Here is a 20,522-nt window from a genome sequence, read left to right on the forward strand (position 1 = left end):
GGGTTTCCGTACCATTTCTTGCGCATTACGGTTCGAACACTCGAACACCTATACGGATTCTCCTGCACAGTGGCAGATATGTAAATACGGGGTTTACATACCATTTCTTGCGCATTACGGTTCGAACACTCGAACACCTATGAGGATTCTCCTGCGCAGTGGCAGATATGTAAATACGGGGTTTCCGTACCACTTCTTGCGCATTACGGTTCGAACACTCGAACACCTATACGGATTCTCCTGCACAGTGGCAGATATGTAAATACGGGTTTTCCGTACCATTTCTTGCGCATTACGGTTCGAACACTAGAACACCAATACGGATTCTCTTGCACAGTGGCAGATATGTAAATACGGGGTTTCCGTACCATTTCTTGCGCATTACGGTTCGAACACTCGAACACCTATACGGATTCTCCTGCACAGTGGCAGATATGTAAATACGGGGTTTACATACCATTTCTTGCGCATTACGGTTCGAACACTCGAACACCTATACGGATTCTACTGCACAGTGGCAGATTTGTAAATTCGGGGTTTCGGGACCATTTTTTGCACATTAAGGTTCGAACACTCGAACACCTATACGGATTCTCCTGCACAGTGGCAGATATGTAAATACGGGGTTTACATACCATTTCTTGCGCATTACGGTTCGAACACTCGAAAACCTATACGGATTCTCCTGCACAGTGGCAGATATATAAATACGGGGTTTACATACCATTTCTTGCGCATTACGGTTCGAACACTCGAACACCTATACGGATTCTCCTGCACAGTGGCAGATATGTAAATACGGGGTTTCCGTACCATTTCTTGCGCATTACGGTTCGAACACTCGAACACCTATACGGATTCTCCTGCACAGTGGCAGATATGTAAATACGGGGTTTACATACCATTTCTTGCGCATTACGGTTCGAACACTCGAACACCTATGAGGATTCTCCTGCGCAGTGGCAGATATGTAAATACGGGGTTTCCGTACCACTTCTTGCGCATTACGGTTCGAACACTCGAACACCTATACGGATTCTCCTGCACAGTGGCAGATATGTAAATACGGGGTTTCCGTACCATTTCTTGCGCATTACGGTTCGAACACTAGAACACCAATACGGATTCTCTTGAACAGTGGCAGATATGTAAATATGGGGTTTCCGTACCATTTCTTGCGCATTACGGTTCGAACACTCGAAGACCTATACGGATTCTCCTGCACAGTGGCAGATATGTAAATACGGGGTTTACATACCATTTCTTGCGCATTACGGTTCGAACACTCGAACACCTATACGGATTCTCCTGCACAGTGGCAGATATGTAAATATGGGGTTTCCGTACCATTTCTTGCACATTACGGTTCGAACACTCGAACACCTATACGGATTCTCCTGCACAGTGGCAGATATGTAAATACGAGGTTTACATACCATTTCTTGCGCATTACGGTTCGAACACTCGAAAACCATTACGGATTCTCCTGCACAGTGGCAGATATATAAATACAGGGTTTACATACCATTTCTTGCGCATTACGGTTCGAACACTCGAACACCTATAAGGATTCTCCTGCAAAGTGGCAGATATGTAAATACGGGGTTTCCGTACCATTTCTTGCGCATTACGGTTCGAACACTCGAACACCTATACGGATTCTCCTGCACAGTGACAGATATGTAAATACGAGGTTTACATACCATTTCTTGCGCATTACGGTTCGAACACTCGAACACCTATACGGATTCTCCTGCGCAGTGGCAGATATGTAAATACGGGGTTTCCGTACCACTTCTTGCGCATTACGGATCGAACACTCGAACACCTATACGGATTCTCCTGCACAGTGGCAGATATGTAAATACGGGGTTTACATACCATTTCTTGCGCATTACGGTTCGAACACTCGAACACCTATACGGATTCTCCTGCGCAGTGGCAGATATATAAATACGGGGTTTCCGTACCACTTCTTGCGCATTACGGTTCGAACACTCGAACACCTATACGGATTCTCCTGCACAGTGGCAGATATGTAAATACAGGATTTACATACCATTTCTTGCGCATTACGGTTCGAAACCTCTAACACCTATACGGATTCTCCTGCGCAGTGGCTGATATGTAAATACGGGGTTTCCGTACCACTTCTTGCGCATTACGGTTCGAACACTAGAACACCAATACGGATTCTCTTGCAAAGTGGCAGATATGTAAATACGAGGTTTCCGTACCATTTCTTGCGCATTACGGTTCGAACACTCGAACACCTATACGGATTCTCCTGCACAGTGGCAGATATGTAAATACGGGGTTTACATACCATTTCTTGCGCATTACGGTTCGAACACTCGAACACCTATACGGATTCTCCTGCGCAGTGGCAGATATGTAAATACGGGGTTTCCGTACCACTTCTTGCGCATTACGGATCGAACACTCGAACACCTATACGGATTCTCCTGCACAGTGGCAGATATGTAAATACGGGGTTTACATACCATTTTTTGCGCATTACGGTTCGAACACTCGAACACCTATACGGATTCTCCTGCACAGTGGCAGATATGTAAATACGGGGTTTACATACCATTTCTTGCGCATTACGGTTCGAACACTCGAACACCTATACGGATTCTCCTGCACAGTGGCAGATATGTAAATACGGGGTTTCCGTACCATTTCTTGCGCATTACGGTTCGAACACTCGAACACCTATACGGATTCTCCTGCACAGTGGCAGATATGTAAATACGGGGTTTACATACCATTTCTTGCGCATTACGGTTCGAACACTCGAACACCAATACGGATTCTCCTGCGCAGTGGCAGCTATGTAAATACGGGGTTTCCGCACCACTTCTTGCGCATTACGGTTCGAACACTCGAACACCTATACGGATTCTCCTGCACAGTGGCAGATATGTAAATACGGGGTTTCCGTACCATTTCTTGCGCATTACGGTTCGAACACTAGAACACCAATACGGATTCTCTTGCACAGTGGCAGATATGTAAATATGGGGTTTCCGTACCATTTCTTGCGCATTACGGTTCGAACACTCGAAGACCTATACGGATTCTCCTGCACAGTGGCAGATATGTAAATACGGGGTTTACATACCATTTCTTGCGCATTACGGTTCGAACACTCGAACACCTATACGGATTCTCCTGCACAGTGGCAGATATGTAAATACGGGGTTTCCGTACCATTTCTTGCGCATTACGGTTCGAACACTCGAACACCTATACGGATTCTCCTGCACAGTGGCAGATATGTAAATACGGGGTTTACATACCATTTCTTGCGCATTACGGTTCGAACACTCGAACACCTATGAGGATTCTCCTGCGCAGTGGCAGATATGTAAATACGGGGTTTCCGTACCACTTCTTGCGCATTACGGTTCGAACACTCGAACACCTATACGGATTCTCCTGCACAGTGGCAGATATGTAAATACGGGTTTTCCGTACCATTTCTTGCGCATTACGGTTCGAACACTAGAACACCAATACGGATTCTCTTGCACAGTGGCAGATATCTAAATACGGGGTTTCCGTACCATTTCTTGCGCATTACGGTTCGAACACTCGAACACCTATACGGATTCTCCTGCACAGTGGCAGATATGTAAATACGGGGTTTACATACCATTTCTTGCGCATTACGGTTCGAACACTCGAACACCTATACGGATTCTCCTGCGCAGTGGCAGATATGTAAATACAGGGTTTCCGTACCACTTCTTGCGCATTACGGATCGAACACTCGAACACCTATACGGATTCTCCTGGACAGTGGCAGATATGTAAATACGGGGTTTACATACCATTTCTTGCGCATTACGGTTCGAACACTCGAGCACCTATACGGATTCTCCTGCGCAGTGGCAGATATATAAATACGGGGTTTCCGTACCACTTCTTGCGCATTACGGTTCGAACACTCGAACACCTATACAGATTCTCCTGCACAGTGGCAGATATGTAAATACGGGGTTTTCGTACCATATCTTGCGCATTACGGTTCGAACACTAGAACACCAATACGGATTCTCTTGCACAGTGGCAGATATGTAAATACGGGGTTTCCGTACCATTTCTTGCGCATTATGGTTCGAACACTCGAACACCTATACGGATTCTCCTGCACAGTGGCAGATATGTAAATACGGGGTTTACATACCATTTCTTGCGCATTACGGTTCGAACACTCGAACACCTATGAGGATTCTCCTGCGCAGTGGCAGATATGTAAATACGGGGTTTCCATACCACTTCTTGCGCATTACGGTTCGAACACTCGAACACCTATACGGATTCTCCTGCACAGTGGCAGATATGTAAATACGGGGTTTACATACCATTTCTTGCGCATTACGGTTCGAAACCTCTAACACCTATACGGATTCTCCTGCGCAGTGGCTGATATGTAAATACGGGGTTTCCATACCATTTCTTGCGCATTACGGTTCGAACACTCGAACACCTATAAGGATTCTCCTGCAAAGTGGCAGATATGTAAATACGGGGTTTCCGTACCATTTCTTGCGCATTACGGTTCGAACACTCGAACACCTATACGGATTCTCCTGCACAGTGGCAGATATGTAAATACGGGGTTTACATACCATTTCTTGCGCATTACGGTTCGAAACATCTAACACCTATACGGATTCTCCTGCGCAGTGGCTGATATGTAAATACGGGGTTTCCGTACCACTTCTTGCGCATTACGGTTCGAACACTAGAACACCAATACGGATTTTCCTGCAAAGTGGCAGATATGTAAATACGAGGTTTCCGTACCATTTCTTGCGCATTACGGTTCGAACACTCGAACACCTATACGGATTCTCCTGCACAGTGGCAGATATGTAAATACGGGGTTTACATACCATTTCTTGCGCATTACGGTTCGAACACTCGAACACCTATACGGATTCTCCTGCGCAGTGGCAGATATGTGAATACGGGGTTTCCGTACCACTTCTTGCGCATTACGGATCGAACACTCGAACACCTATACGGATTCTCCTGCACAGTGGCAGATATGTAAATACGGGGTTTACATACCATTTTTTGCGCATTACGGTTCGAACACTCGAACACCTATACGGATTCTCCTGCACAGTGGCAGATATGTAAATACGGGGTTTCCGTACCATTTCTTGCGCATTACGGTTCGAACACTAGAACACCAATACGGATTCTCTTGCACAGTGGCAGATATGTAAATATGGGGTTTCCGTACCATTTCTTGCGCATTACGGTTCGAACACTCGAAGACCTATACGGATTCTCCTGCACAGTGGCAGATATGTAAATACGGGGTTTACATACCATTTCTTGCGCATTACGGTTCGAACACTCGAACACCTATACGGATTCTCCTGCACAGTGGCAGATATGTAAATACGGGGTTTCCGTACCATTTCTTGCGCATTACGGTTCGAACACTCGAACACCTATACGGATTCTCCTGCACAGTGGCAGATATGTAAATACGGGGTTTACATACCATTTCTTGCGCATTACGGTTCGAACACTCGAACACCTATGAGGATTCTCCTGCGCAGTGGCAGATATGTAAATACGGGGTTTCCGTACCACTTCTTGCGCATTACGGTTCGAACACTCGAACACCTATACGGATTCTCCTGCACAGTGGCAGATATGTAAATACGGGTTTTCCGTACCATTTCTTGCGCATTACGGTTCGAACACTAGAACACCAATACGGATTCTCTTGCACAGTGGCAGATATCTAAATACGGGGTTTCCGTACCATTTCTTGCGCATTACGGTTCGAACACTCGAACACCTATACGGATTCTCCTGCACAGTGGCAGATATGTAAATACGGGGTTTACATACCATTTCTTGCGCATTACGGTTCGAACACTCGAACACCTATACGGATTCTCCTGCGCAGTGGCAGATATGTAAATACAGGGTTTCCGAACCACTTCTTGCGCATTACGGATCGAACACTCGAACACCTATACGGATTCTCCTGGACAGTGGCAGATATGTAAATACGGGGTTTACATACCATTTCTTGCGCATTACGGTTCGAACACTCGAGCACCTATACGGATTCTCCTGCGCAGTGGCAGATATATAAATACGGGGTTTCCGTACCACTTCTTGCGCATTACGGTTCGAACACTCGAACACCTATACAGATTCTCCTGCACAGTGGCAGATATGTAAATACGGGGTTTTCGTACCATATCTTGCGCATTACGGTTCGAACACTAGAACACCAATACGGATTCTCTTGCACAGTGGCAGATATGTAAATACGGGGTTTCCGTACCATTTCTTGCGCATTACGGTTCGAACACTCGAACACCTATACGGATTCTCCTGCACAGTGGCAGATATGTAAATACGGGGTTTACATACCATTTCTTGCGCATTACGGTTCGAACACTCGAACACCTATGAGGATTCTCCTGCGCAGTGGCAGATATGTAAATACGGGGTTTCCATACCACTTCTTGCGCATTACGGTTCGAACACTCGAACACCTATACGGATTCTCCTGCACAGTGGCAGATATGTAAATACGGGGTTTACATACCATTTCTTGCGCATTACGGTTCGAAACCTCTAACACCTATACGGATTCTCCTGCGCAGTGGCTGATATGTAAATACGGGGTTTCCATACCATTTCTTGCGCATTACGGTTCGAACACTCGAACACCTATAAGGATTCTCCTGCAAAGTGGCAGATATGTAAATACGGGGTTTCCGTACCATTTCTTGCGCATTACGGTTCGAACACTCGAACACCTATACGGATTCTCCTACACAGTGGCAGATATGTAAATACGGGGTTTACATACCATTTCTTGCGCATTACGGTTCGAAACCTCTAACACCTATACGGATTCTCCTGCGCAGTGGCTGATATGTAAATACGGGGTTTCCGTACCACTTCTTGCGCATTACGGTTCGAACACTAGAACACCAATACGGATTTTCTTGCAAAGTGGCAGATATGTAAATACGAGGTTTCCGTACCATTTCTTGCGCATTACGGTTCGAACACTCGAACACCTATACGGATTCTCCTGCACAGTGGCAGATATGTAAATACGGGGTTTACATACCATTTCTTGCGCATTACGGTTCGAACACTCGAACACCTATACGGATTCTCCTGCGCAGTGGCAGATATGTGAATACGGGGTTTCCGTACCACTTCTTGCGCATTACGGATCGAACACTCGAACACCTATACGGATTCTCCTGCACAGTGGCAGATATGTAAATACGGGGTTTACATACCATTTTTTGCGCATTACGGTTCGAACACTCGAACACCTATACGGATTCTCCTGCACAGTGGCAGATATGTAAATACGGGGTTTCCGTACCATTTCTTGCGCATTACGGTTCGAACACTAGAACACCAATACGGATTCTCTTGCACAGTGGCAGATATGTAAATACGGGGTTTCCGTACCATTTCTTGCGCATTACGGTTCGAACACTCGAACACCTATACGGATTCTCCTGCACAGTGGCAGATATGTAAATACGGGGTTTACATACCATTTCTTGCGCATTACGGTTCGAACACTCGAACACCTATACGGATTCTACTGCACAGTGGCAGATATGTAAATTCGGGGTTTCGGGACCATTTTTTGCACATTAAGGTTCGAACACTCGAACACCTATACGGATTCTCCTGCACAGTGGCAGATATGTAAATACGGGGTTTACATACCATTTCTTGCGCATTACGGTTCGAACACTCGAAAACCTATACGGATTCTCCTGCACAGTGGCAGATATATAAATACGGGGTTTACATACCATTTCTTGCGCATTACGGTTCGAACACTCGAACACCTATACGGATTCTCCTGCACAGTGGCAGATATGTAAATACGGGGTTTCCGTACCATTTCTTGCGCATTACGGTTCGAACACTCGAACACCTATACGGATTCCCCTGCACAGTGGCAGATATGTAAATACGGGGTTTACATACCATTTCTTGCGCATTACGGTTCGAACACTCGAACACCTATGAGGATTCTCCTGCGCAGTGGCAGATATGTAAATACGGGGTTTCCGTACCACTTCTTGCGCATTACGGTTCGAACACTCGAACACCTATACGGATTCTCCTGCACAGTGGCAGATATGTAAATACGGGGTTTCCGTACCATTTCTTGCGCATTACGGTTCGAACACTAGAACACCAATACGGATTCTCTTGCACAGTGGCAGATATGTAAATATGGGGTTTCCGTACCATTTCTTGCGCATTACGGTTCGAACACTCGAAGACCTATACGGATTCTCCTGCACAGTGGCAGATATGTAAATACGGGGTTTACATACCATTTCTTGCGCATTACGGTTCGAACACTCGAACACCTATACGGATTCTCCTGCACAGTGGCAGATATGTAAATTCGGGGTTTCGGGACCATTTTTTGCACATTACGGTTCGAACACTCGAACACCTATACGGATTCTCCTGCACAGTGGCAGATATGTAAATACGAGGTTTACATACCATTTCTTGCGCATTACGGTTCGAACACTCGAAAACCATTACGGATTCTCCTGCACAGTGGCAGATATATAAATACAGGGTTTACATACCATTTCTTGCGCATTACGGTTCGAACACTCGAACACCTATAAGGATTCTCCTGCAAAGTGGCAGATATGTAAATACGGGGTTTCCGTACCATTTCTTGCGCATTACGGTTCGAACACTCGAACACCTATACGGATTCTCCTGCACAGTGGCAGATATATAAATACGGGGTTTACATACCATTTCTTGCGCATTACGGTTCGAACACTCGAACACCTATACGGATTCTCCTGCGCAGTGGCAGATATGTAAATACGGGGTTTCCGTACCACTTCTTGCGCATTACGGATCGAACACTCGAACACCTATACGGATTCTCCTGCACAGTGGCAGATATGTAAATACGGGGTTTACATACCATTTCTTGCGTATTACGGTTCGAACACTCGAACACCAATACGGATTCTCCTGCGCAGTGGCAGATATGTAAATACGGGGTTTCCGCACCACTTCTTGCGCATTACGGTTCGAACACTCGAACACCTATACGGATTCTCCTGCACAGTGGCAGATATGTAAATACGGGGTTTCCGTACCATTTCTTGCAAATTACGGTTCGAACACTCGAACACCTATACGGATTCTCTTGCAAAGTGGCAGATATGTAAATACGGGGTTTCCGTACCATTTCTTGCGCATTACGGTTCGAACACTCGAACACCTATACGGATTCTCCAGCGCAGTGGCAGATATGTAAATACGGGGTTTCCGTAGCACTTCTTGCGCATTACGGATCGAACACTCGAACACCTATACGGATTCTTCTGCACAGTGGCAGATATGTAAATACGGGGTTTACATACCATTTCTTGCGCATTACGGTTCGAACACTCGAACACCTATACGGATTCTCCTGCGCAGTGGCAGATATATAAATACGGGGTTTCCGTACCACTTCTTGCGCATTACGGTTCGAACACTCGAACACCTATACAGATTCTCCTGCACAGTGGCAGATATGTAAATACGGTGTTTCCGTACCATTTCTTGCGCATTACGGTTCGAACACTAGAACACCAATACGGATTCTCTTGCACAGTGGCAGATATGTAAATACGGGGTTTCCGTACCATTTCTTGCGCATTACGGTTCGAACACTCGAACACCTATACGGATTCTCCTGCACAGTGGCAGATATGTAAATACGGGGTTTACATACCATTTCTTGCGCATTACGGTTCGAACACTCGAACACCTATACGGATTCTACTGCACAGTGGCAGATATGTAAATTCGGGGTTTCGGGACCATTTTTTGCACATTAAGGTTCGAACACTCGAACACCTATACGGATTCTCCTGCACAGTGGCAGATATGTAAATACGGGGTTTACATACCATTTCTTGCGCATTACGGTTCGAACACTCGAAAACCTATACGGATTCTCCTGCACAGTGGCAGATATATAAATACGGGGTTTACATACCATTTCTTGCGCATTACGGTTCGAACACTCGAACACCTATACGGATTCTCCTGCACAGTGGCAGATATGTAAATACGGGGTTTCCGTACCATTTCTTGCGCATTACGGTTCGAACACTCGAACACCTATACGGATTCCCCTGCACAGTGGCAGATATGTAAATACGGGGTTTACATACCATTTCTTGCGCATTACGGTTCGAACACTCGAACACCTATGAGGATTCTCCTGCGCAGTGGCAGATATGTAAATACGGGGTTTCCGTACCACTTCTTGCGCATTACGGTTCGAACACTCGAACACCTATACGGATTCTCCTGCACAGTGGCAGATATGTAAATACGGGGTTTCCGTACCATTTCTTGCGCATTACGGTTCGAACACTAGAACACCAATACGGATTCTCTTGCACAGTGGCAGATATGTAAATATGGGGTTTCCGTACCATTTCTTGCGCATTACGGTTCGAACACTCGAAGACCTATACGGATTCTCCTGCACAGTGGCAGATATGTAAATACGGGGTTTACATACCATTTCTTGCGCATTACGGTTCGAACACTCGAACACCTATACGGATTCTCCTGCACAGTGGCAGATATGTAAATACGAGGTTTACATACCATTTCTTGCGCATTACGGTTCGAACACTCGAAAACCATTACGGATTCTCCTGCACAGTGGCAGATATATAAATACAGGGTTTACATACCATTTCTGGCGCATTACGGTTCGAACACTCGAACACCTATAAGGATTCTCCTGCAAAGTGGCAGATATGTAAATACGGGGTTTCCGTACCATTTCTTGCGCATTACGGTTCGAACACTCGAACACCTATATGGATTCTCCTGCACAGTGGCAGATATGTAAATACGGGGTTTACATACCATTTCTTGCGCATTACGGTTCGAACACTCGAACACCTATACGGATTCTCCTGCGCAGTGGCAGATATGTAAATACGGGGTTTCCGTACCACTTCTTGCGCATTACGGATCGAACACTCGAACACCTATACGGATTCTCCTGCACAGTGGCAGATATGTAAATACGGGGTTTACATACCATTTCTTGCGCATTACGGTTCGAACACTCGAACACCAATACGGATTCTCCTGCGCAGTGGCAGATATGTAAATACGGGGTTTCCGCACCACTTCTTGCGCATTACGGTTCGAACACTCGAACACCTATACGGATTCTCCTGCACAGTGGCAGATATGTAAATACGGGGTTTCCGCACCACTTCTTGCGCATTACGGTTCGAACACTCGAACACCTATACGGATTCTCCTGCACAGTGGCAGATATGTAAATACGGGGTTTCCGTACCATTTCTTGCAAATTACGGTTCGAACACTCGAACACCTATACGGATTCTCTTGCAAAGTGGCAGATATGTAAATACGGGGTTTCCGTACCATTTCTTGCGCATTACGGTTCGAACACTCGAACACCTATACGGATTCTCCAGCGCAGTGGCAGATATGTAAATACGGGGTTTCCGTAGCACTTCTTGCGCATTACGGATCGAACACTCGAACACCTATACGGATTCTCCTGCACAATGGCAGATATGTAAATACGGGGTTTACATACCATTTCTTGCGCATTACGGTTCGAACACTCGAACACCTATACGGATTCTCCTGCGCAGTGGCAGATATATAAATACGGGGTTTCCGTACCACTTCTTGCGCATTACGGTTCGAACACTCGAACACCTATACAGATTCTCCTGCACAGTGGCAGATATGTAAATACGGTGTTTCCGTACCATTTCTTGCGCATTACGGTTCGAACACTAGAACACCAATACGGATTCTCTTGCACAGTGGCAGATATGTAAATACGGGGTTTCCGTACCATTTCTTGCGCATTACGGTTCGAACACTCGAACACCTATACGGATTCTCCTGCACAGTGGCAGATATGTAAATACGGGGTTTACATACCATTTCTTGCGCATTACGGTTCGAACACTCGAACACCTATACGGATTCTCATGCGCAGTGGCAGATATGTAAATACGGGGTTTCCGTACCACATCTTGCGCATTACGGATCGAACACTCGAACACCTATACGGATTCTCCTGCACAGTGGCAGATATGTAAATACAGGATTTACATACCATTTCTTGCGCATTACGGTTCGAACACTCGAACACCTATACGGATTCTCCGGCACAGTGGCAGATATGTAAATACGGGGTTTCCGTACCATTTCTTGCGCATTACGGTTCGAACACTCGAACACCTATACGGATTCTCCTGCACAGTGGCAGATATGTAAATACGGGGTTTACATACCATTTCTTGCGCATTACGGTTCGAACACTCGAACACCAATACGGATTCTCCTGCGCAGTGGCAGATATGTAAATACGGGGTTTCCGCACCACTTCTTGCGCATTACGGTTCGAACACTCGAACACCTATACGGATTCTCCTGCACAGTGGCAGATATGTAAATACGGGGTTTCCGTACCATTTCTTGCAAATTACGGTTCGAACACTCGAACACCTATACGGATTCTCTTGCAAAGTGGCAGATATGTAAATACGAGGTTTCCGTACCATTTCTTGCGCATTACGGTTCGAACACTCGAACACCTATACGGATTCTCCTGCACAGTGGCAGATATGTAAATACGGGGTTTACATACCATTTCTTGCGCATTACGGTTCGAACACTCGAACACCTATGAGGATTCTCCTGCGCAGTGGCAGATATGTAAATACGGGGTTTCCGTACCACTTCTTGCGCATTACGGTTCGAACACTCGAACACCTATACGGATTCTCCTGCACAGTGGCAGATATGTAAATACGGGGTTTCCGTACCATTTCTTGCGCATTACGGTTCGAACACTAGAACACCAATACGGATTCTCTTGCACAGTGGCAGATATGTAAATATGGGGTTTCCGTACCATTTCTTGCGCATTACGGTTCGAACACTCGAAGACCTATACGGATTCTCCTGCACAGTGGCAGATATGTAAATACGGGGTTTACATACCATTTCTTGCGCATTACGGTTCGAACACTCGAACACCTATACGGATTCTCCTGCACAGTGGCAGATATGTAAATTCGGGGTTTCGGGACCATTTTTTGCACATTACGGTTCGAACACTCGAACACCTATACGGATTCTCCTGCACAGTGGCAGATATGTAAATACGAGGTTTACATACCATTTCTTGCGCATTACGGTTCGAACACTCGAAAACCATTACGGATTCTCCTGCACAGTGGCAGATATATAAATACAGGGTTTACATACCATTTCTTGCGCATTACGGTTCGAACACTCGAACACCTATAAGGATTCTCCTGCAAAGTGGCAGATATGTAAATACGGGGTTTCCGTACCATTTCTTGCGCATTACGGTTCGAACACTCGAACACCTATACGGATTCTCCTGCACAGTGGCAGATATATAAATACGGGGTTTACATACCATTTCTTGCGCATTACGGTTCGAACACTCGAACACCTATACGGATTCTCCTGCGCAGTGGCAGATATGTAAATACGGGGTTTCCGTACCACTTCTTGCGCATTGCGGATCGAACACTCGAACACCTATACGGATTCTCCTGCACAGTGGCAGATATGTAAATACGGGGTTTACATACCATTTCTTGCGCATTACGGTTCGAACACTCGAACACCAATACGGATTCTCCTGCGCAGTGGCAGATATGTAAATACGGGGTTTCCGCACCACTTCTTGCGCATTACGGTTCGAACACTCGAACACCTATACGGATTCTCCTGCACAGTGGCAGATATGTAAATACGGGGTTTCCGTACCATTTCTTGCAAATTACGGTTCGAACACTCGAACACCTATACGGATTCTCTTGCAAAGTGGCAGATATGTAAATACGGGGTTTCCGTACCATTTCTTGCGCATTACGGTTCGAACACTCGAACACCTATACGGATTCTCCAGCGCAGTGGCAGATATGTAAATACGGGGTTTCCGTAGCACTTCTTGCGCATTACGGATCGAACACTCGAACACCTATACGGATTCTCCTGCACAGTGGCAGATATGTAAATACGGGGTTTACATACCATTTCTTGCGCATTACGGTTCGAACACTCGAACACCTATACGGATTCTCCTGCGCAGTGGCAGATATATAAATACGGGGTTTCCGTACCACTTCTTGCGCATTACGGTTCGAACACTCGAACACCTATACAGATTCTCCTGCACAGTGGCAGATATGTAAATACGGTGTTTCCGTACCATTTCTTGCGCATTACGGTTCGAACACTAGAACACCAATACGGATTCTCTTGCACAGTGGCAGATATGTAAATACGGGGTTTCCGTACCATTTCTTGCGCATTACGGTTCGAACACTCGAACACCTATACGGATTCTCCTGCACAGTGGCAGATATGTAAATACGGGGTTTACATACCATTTCTTGCGCATTACGGTTCGAACACTCGAACACCTATACGGATTCTACTGCACAGTGGCAGATATGTAAATTCGGGGTTTCGGGACCATTTTTTGCACATTAAGGTTCGAACACTCGAACACCTATACGGATTCTCCTGCACAGTGGCAGATATGTAAATACGGGGTTTACATACCATTTCTTGCGCATTACGGTTCGAACACTCGAAAACCTATACGGATTCTCCTGCACAGTGGCAGATATATAAATACGGGGTTTACATACCATTTCTTGCGCATTACGGTTCGAACACTCGAACACCTATACGGATTCTCCTGCACAGTGGCAGATATGTAAATACGGGGTTTCCGTACCATTTCTTGCGCATTACGGTTCGAACACTCGAACACCTATACGGATTCCCCTGCACAGTGGCAGATATGTAAATACGGGGTTTACATACCATTTCTTGCGCATTACGGTTCGAACACTCGAACACCTATGAGGATTCTCCTGCGCAGTGGCAGATATGTAAATACGGGGTTTCCGTACCACTTCTTGCGCATTACGGTTCGAACACTCGAACACCTATACGGATTCTCCTGCACAGTGGCAGATATGTAAATACGGGGTTTCCGTACCATTTCTTGCGCATTACGGTTCGAACACTAGAACACCAATACGGATTCTCTTGCACAGTGGCAGATATGTAAATATGGGGTTTCCGTACCATTTCTTGCGCATTACGGTTCGAACACTCGAAGACCTATACGGATTCTCCTGCACAGTGGCAGATATGTAAATACGGGGTTTCCATACCATTTCTTGCGCATTACGGTTCGAACACTCGAACACCTATACGGATTCTCCTGCACAGTGGCAGATATGTAAATACGAGGTTTACATACCATTTCTTGCGCATTACGGTTCGAACACTCGAAAACCATTACGGATTCTCCTGCACAGTGGCAGATATATAAATACAGGGTTTACATACCATTTCTTGCGCATTACGGTTCGAACACTCGAACACCTATAAGGATTCTCCTGCAAAGTGGCAGATATGTAAATACGGGGTTTCCGTACCATTTCTTGCGCATTACGGTTCGAACACTCGAACACCTATATGGATTCTCCTGCACAGTGGCAGATATGTAAATACGGGGTTTACATACCATTTCTTGCGCATTACGGTTCGAACACTCGAACACCTATACGGATTCTCCTGCGCAGTGGCAGATATGTAAATACGGGGTTTCCGTACCACTTCTTGCGCATTACGGATCGAACACTCGAACACCTATACGGATTCTCCTGCACAGTGGCAGATATGTAAATACGGGGTTTACATACCATTTCTTGCGCATTACGGTTCGAACACTCGAACACCAATACGGATTCTCCTGCGCAGTGGCAGCTATGTAAATACGGGGTTTCCGCACCACTTCTTGCGCATTACGGTTCGAACACTCGAACACCTATACGGATTCTCCTGCACAGTGGCAGATATGTAAATACGGGGTTTCCGCACCACTTCTTGCGCATTACGGTTCGAACACTCGAACACCTATACGGATTCTCCTGCACAGTGGCAGATATGTAAATACGGGGTTTCCGTACCATTTCTTGCAAATTACGGTTCGAACACTCGAACACCTATACGGATTCTCTTGCAAAGTGGCAGATATGTAAATACGGGGTTTCCGTACCATTTCTTGCGCATTACGGTTCGAACACTCGAACACCTATACGGATTCTCCAGCGCAGTGGCAGATATGTAAATACGGGGTTTCCGTAGCACTTCTTGCGCATTACGGATCGAACACTCGAACACCTATACGGATTCTCCTGCACAATGGCAGATATGTAAATACGGGGTTTACATACCATTTCTTGCGCATTACGGTTCGAACACTCGAACACCTATACGGATTCTCCTGCGCAGTGGCAGATATATAAATACGGGGTTTCCGTACCACTTCTTGCGCATTACGGTTCGAACACTCGAACACCTATACAGATTCTCCTGCACAGTGGCAGATATGTAAATACGGTGTTTCCGTACCATTTCTTGCGCATTACGGTTCGAACACTAGAACACCAATACGGATTCTCTTGCACAGTGGCAGATATGTAAATACGGGGTTTCCGTACCATTTCTTGCGCATTACGGTTCGAACACTCGAACACCTATACGGATTCTCCTGCACAGTGGCAGATATGTAAATACGGGGTTTACATACCATTTCTTGCGCATTACGGTTCGAACACTCGAACACCTATACGGATTCTCATGCGCAGTGGCAGATATGTAAATACGGGGTTTCCGTACCACATCTTGCGCATTACGGATCGAACACTCGAACACCTATACGGATTCTCCTGCACAGTGGCAGATATGTAAATACAGGATTTACATACCATTTCTTGCGCATTACGGTTCGAACACTCGAACACCTATACGGATTCTCCGGCACAGTGGCAGATATGTAAATACGGGGTTTCCGTACCATTTCTTGCGCATTACGGTTCGAACACTCGAACACCTATACGGATTCTCCTGCACAGTGGCAGATATGTAAATACGGGGTTTACATACCATTTCTTGCGCATTACGGTTCGAACACTCGAACACCAATACGGATTCTCCTGCGCAGTGGCAGATATGTAAATACGGGGTTTCCGCACCACTTCTTGCGCATTACGGTTCGAACACTCGAACACCTATACGGATTCTCCTGCACAGTGGCAGATATGTAAATACGGGGTTTCCGTACCATTTCTTGCAAATTACGGTTCGAACACTCGAACACCTATACGGATTCTCTTGCAAAGTGGCAGATATGTAAATACGAGGTTTCCGTACCATTTCTTGCGCATTACGGTTCGAACACTCGAACACCTATACGGATTCTCCTGCACAGTGGTAGATATGTAAATACGGGGTTTACATACCATTTCTTGCGCATTACGGTTCGAACACTCGAACACCTATACGGATTCTCCTGCGCAGTGGCAGATATGTAAATACAGGGTTTCCGTACCACTTCTTGTGCATTACGGATCGAACACTCGAACACCTATACGGATTCTCCTGGACAGTGGCAGATATGTAAATACGGGGTTTACATACCATTTCTTGCGCATTACGGTTCGAACACTCGAGCACCTATACGGATTCTCCTGCGCAGTGGCAGATATATAAATACGGGGTTTCCGTACCACTTCTTGCGCATTACGGTTCGAACACTCGAACACCTATACAGATTCTCCTGCACAGTGGCAGATATGTAAATACGGGGTTTCCGTACCATATCTTGCGCATTACGGTTCGAACACTAGAACACCAATACGGATTCTCTTGCACAGTGGCAGATATGTAAATACGGGGTTTCCGTACCATTTCTGGCGCATTACGGTTCGAACACTCGAACACCTATACGGATTCTCCTGCACAGTGGCAGATATGTAAATACGGGGTTTACATACCATTTCTTGCGCATTACGGTTCGAACACTTGAACACCTATACGGATTCTCCTGCACAGTGGCAGATATGTAAATTCGGGGTTTCGGGACCATTTTTTGCACATTACGGTTCGAACACTCGAACACCTATACGGATTCTCCTGCACAGTGGCAGATATGTAAATACGGGATTTACATACCATTTCTTGCGCATTACGGTTCGAACACTCGAAAACCTATACGGATTCTCCTGCACAGTGGCAGATATGTAAATACGGGGTTTCCATACCATTTCTTGCGCATTACGGTTCGAACACTCGAACACCTATAAGGATTCTACTGCAAAGTGGCAGATATGTAAATACGGGGTTTCCGTGCCATTTCTTGCGCATTACGGTTCGAACACTCGAACACCTATACGGATTCTCCTGCACAGTGGCAGATATGTAAATACGGGGTTTACATACCATTTCTTGCGCATTACGGTTCGAAACCTCTAACACCTATACGGATTCTCCTGCGCAGTGGCTGATATGTAAATACGGGGTTTCCGTACCACTTCTTGCGCATTACGGTTCGAACACTAGAACACCAATACGGATTCTCTTGCAAAGTGGCAGATATGTAAATACGAGGTTTCCGTACCATTTCTTGCACATTACGGTTCGAACACTCGAACACCTATACGGATTCTCCTGCACAGTGGCAGATATGTAAATACGGGGTTTACATACCATTTCTTGCGCATTACGGTTCGAACACTCGAACACCTATACGGATTCTCCTGCGCAGTGGCAGATATGTAAATACGGGGTTTCCGTACCACTTCTTGCGCATTACGGATCGAACACTCGAACACCTATACGGATTCTCCTGCACAGTGGCAGATATGTAAATACGGGGTTTACATACCATTTTTTGCGCATTACGGTTCGAACACTCGAACACCTATACGGATTCTCCTGCACAGTGGCAGATATGTAAATACGGGGTTTACATACCATTTCTTGCGCATTACGGTTCGAACACTCGAACACCTATACGGATTCTCCTGCACAGTGGCAGATATGTAAATACGGGGTTTCCGTACCATTTCTTGCGCATTACGGTTCGAACACTCGAACACCTATACGGATTCTCCTGCACAGTGGCAGATATGTAAATACGGGGTTTACATACCATTTCTTGCGCATTACGGTTCGAACACTCGAACACCTATGAGGATTCTCCTGCGCAGTGGCAGATATGTAAATACGGGGTTTCCGTACCACTTCTTGCGCATTACGGTTCGAACACTCGAACACCTGTACGGATTCTCCTGCACAGTGGCAGATATGTAAATACGGGGTTTCCGTACCATTTCTTGCGCATTACGGTTCGAACACTAGAACACCAATACGGATTCTCTTGCACAGTGGCAGATATGTAAATACGGGGTTTCCGTACCATTTCTTGCGCATTACGGTTCGAACACTCGAACACCTATACGGATTCTCCTGCACAGTGGCAGATATGTAAATACGGGGTTTCCGTACTATTTCTTGCGCATTACGGTTCGAACACTCGAACACCTATAAGGATTCTACTGCACAGTGGCAGATATGTAAATTCGGGGTTTCGGGACCATTTTTTGCACATTAAGGTTCGAACACTCGAACACCTATACGGATTCTCCTGCACAGTGGCAGATATGTAAATACGGGGTTTACATACCATTTCTTGCGCATTACGGTTCGAACACTCGAAAACCTATACGGATTCTCCTGCACAGTGGCAGATATATAAATACGGGGTTTACATACCATTTCTTGCGCATTACGGTTCGAACACTCGAACACCTATACGGATTCTCCTGCACAGTGGCAGATATGTAAATACGGGGTTTCCGTACCATTTCTTGCGCATTACGGTTCGAACACTCGAACACCTATACGGATTCTCCTGCACAGTGGCAGATATGTAAATACGGGGTTTACATACCATTTCTTGCGCATTACGGTTCGAACACTCGAACACCTATGAGGATTCTCCTGCGCAGTGGCAGATATGTAAATACGGGGTTTCCGTACCACTTCTTGCGCATTACGGCTCGAACACTCGAACACCTATACGGATTCTCCTGCACAGTGGCAGATATGTAAATACAGGGTTTCCGTACCATTTCTTGCGCATTACGGTTCGAACACTAGAACACCAATACGGATTCTCTTGCACAGTGGCAGATATGTAAATATGGGGTTTCCGTACCATTTCTTGCGCATTACGGTTCGAACACTCGAAGACCTATACGGATTCTCCTGCACAGTGGCAGATATGTAAATACGGGGTTTACATACCATTTCTTGCGCATTACGGTTCGAACACTCGAACACCTATACGGATTCTCCTGCACAGTGGCAGATATGTAAATACGGGGTTTACATACCATTTCTTGCGCATTACGGTTCGAACACTCGAAAACCTATACGGATTCTCCTGCACAGTGGCAGATATGTAAATACGGGGTTTACATACCATTTCTTGCGCATTACGGTTCGAACACTCGAACACCTAT

This window comes from Camellia sinensis, chromosome 12 (genome assembly GCF_055761805.1).
Source record: "Camellia sinensis isolate YWXY chromosome 12, ASM5576180v1, whole genome shotgun sequence".
NCBI lineage: Eukaryota > Viridiplantae > Streptophyta > Magnoliopsida > Ericales > Theaceae > Camellia > Camellia sinensis.